This window comes from Elephantulus edwardii, unplaced genomic scaffold (assembly GCF_000299155.1).
Source record: "Elephantulus edwardii isolate Elephantulus edwardi_28Jun2011 unplaced genomic scaffold, EleEdw1.0 scaffold00103, whole genome shotgun sequence".
NCBI lineage: Eukaryota > Metazoa > Chordata > Mammalia > Macroscelidea > Macroscelididae > Elephantulus > Elephantulus edwardii.
In genome coordinates this window covers 6,350,322-6,360,008 of record NW_006399853.1, presented here as the reverse complement: position 1 = coordinate 6,360,008, position 9,687 = coordinate 6,350,322, and the positions used below count along the sequence as shown (strand labels likewise).

Sequence of the window (9,687 nt, the reverse complement as noted above, 5' to 3'; positions counted from 1 at the left end):
TGGATTGATTCGGTGACTGGGGTAATCGGGATGGGTGTGTCAGAGGTGGTGCGGTTGGCGCAGGATAGAGCAGGGTTTAGAGCTGTTGTGCATAGCGTCGCTATGAGTCGGAAACGACTCGACGGCACATAACAACAACAACAACAATCATTAATATCACATGCAAACAAAATATTGCTAAAAATCAGCCAAATATGGCTAGAACAGTACATTCACAAGGAACTTCCAGAAATCCAAGCAGTATTTAGAAGAGGTTGTGACATCAGGGATATCATAGCTGACGTCAGATGGATTTTGACTGAAAGCAAAGAATTACAGAAAAATACCTATTTATGTTTTATTGACTATACAAAGGCATTTGATTGCGTGGATCATAACAAATTACTACTAACATTGAGAAGAATGGGAATCAAGAACACTTAATTGTGCTCATGAGAAATCTAAGATCAAGAAGCTGTTGTCAGCTTTTTCCCATCTTGCAAGATGGCGGGTGAAAAGGCAGATCCCAAGGAGAAGAAGCCTGTGGCCAAGCCTGAAGCCAAGAAGGCAGATGCGAGTGGCAAAGCTAAGAAAGCCAAGGGCACAGGCAAAACCCCCAAGAAGGGGAAACCTCACTGCAGCCGCAACCCTGTCTTAGTCCGGGGAATCGGCAGGTATTCCCGATGGGCCATGTATTCCAGGAAGGCCATGTACAAGAGGAAGTACTCGGCCACCAAATCCAGGGTTGAGAAGAAGAAGGAGAAGGTTCTTGCTACTGTCACAAAACCAGTAGGTGGTGACAAGAATGGGGGTATCCGAGTGGTGAAACTGCGAAAAATGCCCAGGTACTACCCTACTGAAGACGTGCCTCGGAAGCTGCTGAACCACGGCAAGAAGCCCTTCAGTCAGCACGTGAGGAGGCTGCGTGCAAGCATCACCCCTGGGACCATCCTTATCATCCTCACAGGGCGCCACCGGGGCCAGAGAGTGGTTTTCCTGAAGCAGCTGGAGAGTGGTTTGCTCCTTGTGACCAGGCCTCTGACCCTCAATCGTGTTCCTCTGCGGAGAGCACACCAGAAATTTGTCATTGCCATCTCCACTAAAGTTGACATCAGTGGTGTCAAAATACCAAAGCACCTCACTGATGCTTACTTTAAGAAGAAGAAGCTGCGCAAGCCGCGCCACCAGGAGGGCGAGATCTTCGACACAGAAAAGGAGAAATACGAGATTACAGAGCAGCGCAAGATTGACCAGAAAGCTGTGGACTCCCAGATCTTACCCAAAATCAAAGCCGTTCCTCAGCTCAAAAGCTACCTGCGTTCTTTATTCTCCCTCACCAATGGGGTTTATCCTCACAAATTGGTTTTCTAGATTATTGTAGACCTAATTAAATAATGTTTAGAGTATGAAAAAAAAGAAAAAAGAAAAAAAAAAAAAGAAGCTGTTGTCCAAAAGGAGCAGGGAAGCACTGCATGGTATAAAAATTGTTGATCAGGGTTGTATCTTTTCTACATATCTATTCTGTATGCTGAGCAAATAATTCATGAAGCTTAACACTTAACATGGAGAGGAGTGAGGCATCAGGATGGGAGGAAGACTCATCAACAACCTGCATTATGCAATGACACCTCCTTGCTTGCTGAAGGTGAGGAGGATATGAAACACTTCCTTCAGAAGATCAAGGACTGGGGGAGCTCTGGTGGCCTAGTGGTAAGGAGCTGCAACTACAATCCTAGAGGCTAGAGGCGCACGGTTCGAATCCACCAGATGCTCTGCCGGGGAAGGAGAGACAATCTCCTCCTGTACCAGTCAGATCTGATTTGACGGCACACACACACAAAAATAATAAAATAAAAAGAAAAAAGATCAAGGACTGCAGCTTTTTGTATGGATTGCCTCTCAATATCAAGAAAACAAAGCTTCTCACCAAAGGCATGATAGTCAACATTATGATAGATGGAGAAAGTATTCAAGCTGTCAATAATTTAATTAATCTTATTTAAATCAGCAGTCGACATGCTTGGTACCAACAGTCAGGAAATCAGGAGGTGGATTGCATTGGGAAAGTGTACAGTCAGGGACCTCTCCAAATGCTGAAGAACACTAATCTCAGTTTGAAGACTAAGGTGCCCCTGAGTCCAGCCAACATCTTCTCAATCACCTGCCATGCATCAGAAAGCTGGGTAACAGAGAATGGATGAGAGAAGAATAATTGATGTCTTGGAATTGCGGTTTTGGAGAAGTACTGTATAGACTGTCAAAAGATCAAACAGACATGTCCTGGAAAAGAAGGAACCAGAGCGCTCTTTAGAAGCAAAGACAACAAAATTTCATCTTTCATACTTTGGACATGTAGCTAGGTGAGGCTATTCCTTGGAAAGGGACATCATGCTTGGAAAGTCTGATGGTCAGATAAGGACAGGAAGACCCCCAGTGAGATGGATTGATGCAGTGACCTCAACAATGGTCTCTAGTGTGTCAGAGGCGATGAGGACGGTTCCATCTACTGTTCATTGGGTCACTATGAGTTGCACTTGACTGCAGAGCACCTATCAACAACAACAACAACAACAACAACACAATAAGAACATACTCTATTCCTCCCAATGAATTTCCAAAAGCTCAGCATTTTCAAAATTATTAAAATCATTGCTTCTCACATTTTCCTCTTTTCACTAACTGGTTTCACCAAAACAAGTAAAACAAGTACTTGGGAAAATTGAAAAGAGATTGCTTTATTCACCACAAACTCTGCAGATTATGTTTTAATAAGTTCTTCTCTTTCTCCCCCACCCCAATTTATTCTTTCTATCTACTTTTTAGTATTTTAGTTAAAAACCGATCCAAAAAACCCCCCAAACCCTCACCATGTCTTCTCTGGTTTGCAGTGATGCCCATTTTGCTAACTCTTTTGGGGTTTGTTTCTTTCATCCATTGAAAACTCCCTTTCCCATTTGATCTATTCAAACATGGACCAAGTTCAGTCTCTCCACTGCTTAACAGATTTCAATGGCATAGAATAACCTTAAAGATAAACTTAGAAGCATTTAGCTTAGTGTTTATAATACCCTCTGCCTGCCCAGTTTATTATGTCAGTTTCTATGTACCCCTCTAAACCTTATGTTACATGTAAAATGCTTTATTTTGTTCAAATTTGAGATAACGCAATGTCTTTAAATTTTATCCCACGCCACAGATTAAAATGATTATTTGAAACTAGAGTAAACTGGGAATTCTTTTTTCCTGCGGTATATCATTAATTGTTGCTGTTGTTGTTATGTGCCATTGAGTCCATATCATTAATAGTCTATATCATTAATAGTCCCTTCAAAATACACTTAATGAAGAATAGAGGTATTTCCCCTACTTGGTCTAGGAAAGAGTTTTGAATTTGAGGAGGAATTCTAGGAATGACTAGAAAAATAACATTCCGGAAAAGGATGAAGCGTCTGTGATCATGTGGTTCACAGCCTTTCAATTTTGGCTGCACATTAGAATCACCTGGCAATTTTATCGTATACGCACCAAAAGATTGAACAATCACAGGTCAAACAAATCAGAATCCTGGAGTGCTAGGCTGGGTATTGTTGTAAATCTTAATTGGTGATTCTAATAAAAACCAAAGACTGAGAACCAATAATTTAATTTAAACCATACATTCTAAGACATTCGACTGTATTTTCGTCTAGATATTGTTTCCAAACTGGACTCAAAGACAATCAACAACATTGTTTCCAAACAAAAATGAAGAAGTTGACCAAGGAATAGTAAACCAAAAAATGGCATAAGACAAAAATTAGGGGATAAATACAATAACAATAATTTATTGCTTACAAAAAAGGATGATCATATAGTGTATTATTCATACTATATTATTTTGGATTCCTTGCAGGAATAAATACTATTCAGAACTGTCATGCCAACATCTAGAACTGCACAGGTATTTCTTTTAAATAGATTGACCGTTAATGATGAAAGTTTTCTGATTCCCAAAAGAACAACCCCAAATGATATGAAAGATTCTCTCTTTCTAAAGTTTCTGCTTGCACAAACTGTGTCCCCTTCACCTGTTATTCTCACTGCCCTGGAGTCAGTTCTGACTCTCAGTGACCCTTCCATTGTTTTTCCGAGGCTGCAAATCACAAGGAGCTTGAAGCAGCTCAGGAGATGCCTGTTGGGTTAGCAGGGAAACACACTAGGGCTTATGCTTACTTGCATCTCTAAAACAGAAGCAGATAGAAGTTATTATTCGTGTGTGTGTGTGTGTGTGTGTGTGTGTGTGTAAGATTTAAATTTAAGTTTAGAAATAGAATACCAGAGTAGAATTCCCTCAGGAAGAAATGAAATCTTGTTGGGCTTATAGTTTGTATTTCAACAGGAGTCAGAATGAAAGAGGAAATGCCCAAATAGCTACATTTACTGAATTAAGAGAACTGGGGAGAGGTGGTTGCAGTGGAAAACAATTTTAATGAGCAGACATCTTTTCCCCAAAATTAGCAATGAGACCACATAAAGGAACTAGAGAATTTTGAAGAAACCTCAAGACTCTTCTCTGCTTCCTCCACCGATTGTTCTCGGGAGTTGGGTGTGAGAAATAAGATCAATGAATTCCCTGGAAATAAAACCCGATGAACTTTTCAAATAGCCATGGCAAATGTCGGGAGTGTTTTGTATGTGACCTAACATACACTGCAGAATTTAATTTAACATAAAATTACTAAAAGTCAATTATACTTTTTTAAAGGTCAGGGTTTTAAAGACGAGATGCTAGAATGCAATTCCCTCCCAAGAGCCTTTGGTTCTTCTGCAGCCCTCATCACTTCAGAGGTGTGTTTCCACATGAAAACTGAAAATGAGCTGTCCACACTGGAAGTGGGAAATGGCAGGGAACCAGAATGCATTGTCTGTATTCTCTTTACAGACATAGGTGCTGGAAACAGTGTTTGTTTTTCTACCTTCTCACTGCCTCCCTACATACCTCTCACTACATACCTAGAACAGGCCACACTGTAGGTTTTCAAGCAAAAGAATAAATTTTTATACATTAATTAGAGTAGCACTTGTGTTTCGATTTTCTGCCAGTCCTATGGCATTTTTAACATTCAGAGTGATTCTGAACAGTTTCATGCAAATAGGATTCCTTAAGCCAACAAAATGCACATTCTTCTGTGTGACCATCAACACTTCATTGATGGCTTCTTACAGCTGGAGTGGACAATAATAATGACCTGTTTCACCTCTTTCCTCCCTCCTGTGTCCCAGCTCCAACAGTATTAGCAATAGATTAAAGCACAGGTTGGCGCAGGATAGAGCAGGGTTTAGGGCTGTTGTGCATAGGGTCGCTATGAGTCGGAAACGACTCGACGGCACATAACAACAACAACAACATATTGTTGTCAAGCTACCTATAATATATATATATATACTCATGATGTATCTTCATTTCTACTTTTGTACAAAGGTCCTTTCTACCAAGGATATACAGCACATAACGTCAAACTCTTAAGATCTGTACAAAGCTTTTTCCTAAGTGAATACATATTAGTATTTAAAGGTCTTCCTTTATTATAAAAATAAAAAGAAAATAACATAAACTGTATACTTTTCTTTGTGTAAGATATTTTCACTTGTAAAAATAAACATTGACAGAAAAAAGCATTAACTTAATCAACTAAGCTGTTTGCCTTCCATACTTATTATAAGGGAGCCCTGGTGACATAACACGTAGAGTTGTGCCTCCAATTCAAAGGTACATGGTTTGAATTCACTAGCGGCTACATGGGAGAAAGATGGGCAATTGCCTCCCATGCAATTCACACATACCTATTATAAAGGACATATATTGATTATGCAAACAAATACACGTGCACAGATTGAACACATAGTAGACGCATACACAAAGTCCTCAATGGTCTTCTTTGTTCTATGGAATGAAATTTTATATAACATTTGAGTGAGTCAATGACTTTATAAAATATAAAGGATGACTCACATGAACATATAGTAGTCAAATAAGTCTGTCTCCTTATTTTTTGTACTACTTATTTTTTAAAAATGGTTTGCTTACAAAGTTTGCATGCATTGGGTTTCACATTATTCTTCACTCACATTGTGTTTCATATAATCTTTCTTATGCATTATGTTTTATAAAATTCATCACCATTGGACCTTGCTGGCCATTACCCTGTTTTTCTCCAGTAACCTTCCCATTTCCTTCCACCCCGTACTGCTACCTGCAGAAAGCTCAAACAGGATCCATATCTCACACCATACACCCAATCAACTCAAAGTGGATCAGAGTCCTGAGAATAAAGCACAAAACCATAAAGTTCCTAAAAGACAAACTTGGACCAAGCTTAGAAGACCTACAACCAGAAGCCAAATACAACCAGAAATCTGGAGTGGATACAATCGATGAATGGAACTTTGTAAAGATGAAATCTCTGTGCTCATCAAAACCTTTTCTCAACAGGGTGAAAAGAAAGTCTAGCGACAGGGAATAAACCTTTGGCAATAGCATCTCAGACAAAAGTTTACAGAATACTCCTGGGCCTCCAGAAGAAAAACATGGACAACCCAATTACAAAATGGGCAAAAAATATGAAAAACTTCTCACAGAGGAAAGAGATTCAAGTGGGCAGCAGACATAAAAAGAAACACTCAAAATCACTGGCAATAAGAGAGCTTCAAATCAAAACCACAATGAGATACCATCTCACCCCAAGTAGAAGTGGTCAAGTTTAGTAGGGCGGCAATATTGTTGGAGAGGATGTGGAGATGGGGGAAGTCTCATACATCTGTACATCTTTTCAAAAACATTAACTATAGATGCTTCATCTGTTATAAGATAAAGGTACTTTCCTGGATACAATCACCTAGATAGTCTACAGATCTTAAGAGATTTCTTTTGAGGCTAAGTAAGAATTATGTCCTGTGAACTCCATAGAAATCACAGCACAGGGCAAAGAAAAGACCATTAGTCAAATGAGGAAATGCTAGGGCCAGTGATTGAGCTCTCAAAGGGAAGGATGTAAGGGATAACATTTTATTCAAGGAACAAAAAGATGAGAGTAAGAGAGTGAAAATCTGCTTTGTCAAGGTACTACCAATTAAGCCAAGTAATACATATAACTAACATTGCTGTGTTAGAGCGTCTGGTGGCCTAGTGATAAGAAGGTGTGCTGCAATCCCAAAGGCATGCAGTTCAAAACCACAAACTGTGCCACAGAGGAAGGATGGGAAATTTCCTCCTGTGAAGTTTATTTCATCTGAAAATCTTCTAAAGGGTCAACTATGGGTCAGTTCCAAACAACAATAATGTTACTATATGCTCTGATGAGAGAACAGGAAAAATAATCTGTAAGTTGTGGGCCTTGAGTTTTGGTTGTTTGGTTTTTGTTTTGTTTTGTTTTCTTAGATATACGTTTGCTGGGTGGTGACAATGAATAAGGTCAATCAGGGAAGAGCTGATGCCTTTGAAGATTGGTATTAATGAAGATTATTGAATATACCATGGACAACCAAAAGAACAAACAAATCTGTCTGGAAGGAAGAGCAGTCATGGCACTCCTTAGAACATGGTGAGATTTTGTCTCCAATCCTTTGGAGCATGTTATCAGGAAGGGTCAGCTACAGAAAAAATAGTTTCATGCTTAGAAAAGAAGAAGAGAAATAAAAGAGAGAAAGACCCTCAAACAGATGGACTGACACAGATTAAGCAACAATGTGGTTGTTGTTATATACCATTGAGTCAGAACCAACCCATAACTGACCCTCCAGTGGGTTTTCAGAGGCAGTAAATCACATGACAGGAAATGGCCTATCTTTCTTCCTCAGAGCAGTGGGTGGATTGTAAGCACATGCCTTTGGGTTGGCAGTACAATTCTTCACTAAGCCTTTAGGCAAAGAGATTGTGGCACTGGTCCAGGACTGACCAGAGTTTTGGTGTCACGCACAGTGTCACTAATTCATGGATGTGAAGGGAAAAAGAAATACTTCTATGCTTCACATTTCCCCTTCCAAATAGTTATCAGTCTGATTACACTTGACACTTAACCAATAATAGATATTACTTTTCCTTTATGGTCAAGTATAGTCTGGCCTCTAGCCCTGCTTTAAGAGAGACCACATACTAACTTCAAATTAATCATTGCCACTTCAGTGTCAATCAGTTTCTGAACTTGAATTCCATCAGGACAAAGAATGAAGTGGGGTGCTTATATGAAGAGTGAGAGAGACGTCTGTGTCTTTTTCGGAGTGTAAAGTACGTGGAAAGGCAGGCATGAGTGGTGAGGTAACACACATTGTATCTGGGAACCATATACCTGGAAAGGGGACTCTAGTGATAAGATAATGGGAAGGGACACAATGTTATCACCAAATTCAACTTCACTGCCAAATGTCCTCCTTCCAGATGCCTTAATTTCTTTCAGCTCAAGTAGGTTTCCACAGGAGATTTAATGCTGTAGTCACTCACTGAGGCAGATGTAAGGAAGGTATTACAGAGTGCGGTAGAGTGAAGTGCAGGAACTGACATTGAAATTTCTCTACAATAAGCTCCTCTCTCCCTAACTCTGTTTTCCAATCCATATGCTTCCCTGGAAGAAGGGCTGGGAAGAAGGTGTCTCTGCCTTTCCCTGTGACAGGACAGTAAAGGCACTTTGGAATGAGGTTCAGTCACCTTTGCTAAGAGAGTCTATCTGCCTGGTTCTGAAGCCAGTTCTAACTAGAGTCACACGGACTTAGACATCCATTGCTGGGGAGGCCACACTCCCAATGGTGCTGAGCAAGCTAATGTTCTGAGCCCGGTTCATAATGTGCAGTGGGCAGCAAGGGAGCTACAAGGCAGTAAGCTCTTATATGATGACTAATCAATCAGCCCCTGAAAGCTCCTGCATGGAGAATTCTAGAGAAATTCAATGAGGCTTTGGAAGTGGGCTAAAGGAGAAGAAAAAGGCCAAGGAAAAAGCTGTGTGCAATTTTTATTCCCCTTTATTTTCTTTATTTTCCCCTCTTTTTCCTCTGGGCTAGAACAGCTGTCATCTGTCTCAGAGTGTGAATGTTTTTTCTAAGTAAAAATCTCATTTACATACGATAGAAAGTGGTGTAAAATCAGCGAATAAACAAATTTAGCATCAATTCCTGGCTAATAATTATGACCCTTTCTTTCTTATTCCCTGAAGTCCCAATTCAAAAGAACTGAAGCTTCCTGACGTTAGTTGTAGGAGCCAGACTTTCAAAGACTACGCTTAAAAGAGATGCCCTGATCTTTGTCTGCACAGCAGTGCTCTGCTGTTGTAATTTTGCCTAATAATACCCTAAGCTCCACTTGTTACTAACTAAATAGAAATAATTCTACAGAGGCTTCAAATGGAATTGTGCTGCCCGACGTGAATTCTCCAAATGCTTAGGCTACAGCATGCCAAGAGGAATTCTTCTATTAATGTGGAGTAACCACCTCCTCTATTTACGGTATCTTTTCATTCATACACATCATTAGCAAAGTTAAATTTGTTATCCTTGTTTAGTAGATAACAATGTGTTGAGGAATGTTGGGGAGGAAGGGAGGGCCTCTGGCAAGGACAGATCGCCTGGCTCCTGGTAAGTGCAAGTCTCCCAAAGGCCTTTAATAGGGGGTAGAGAAAGTGCTCTTGTGTTTGGCTGTACTGGCTTGAGAAAGCTCGCCACATGGGAAATTGGCTGCCGCAT

General features: G+C 40.1%; 1 protein-coding gene and 1 pseudogene across 1 annotated transcript in view; one reads left to right on the top strand and one right to left on the bottom strand.

The window, feature by feature from the left end:
• Positions 1–9,687, bottom strand: part of DCC (deleted in colorectal carcinoma) — a 1,276,184-nt gene that overhangs the window by 597,334 nt on the left and 669,163 nt on the right. The gene's annotated exons all lie outside the window — the stretch shown is intronic.
• LOC102843423 lies at positions 484–1,350 on the top strand (annotated as a pseudogene).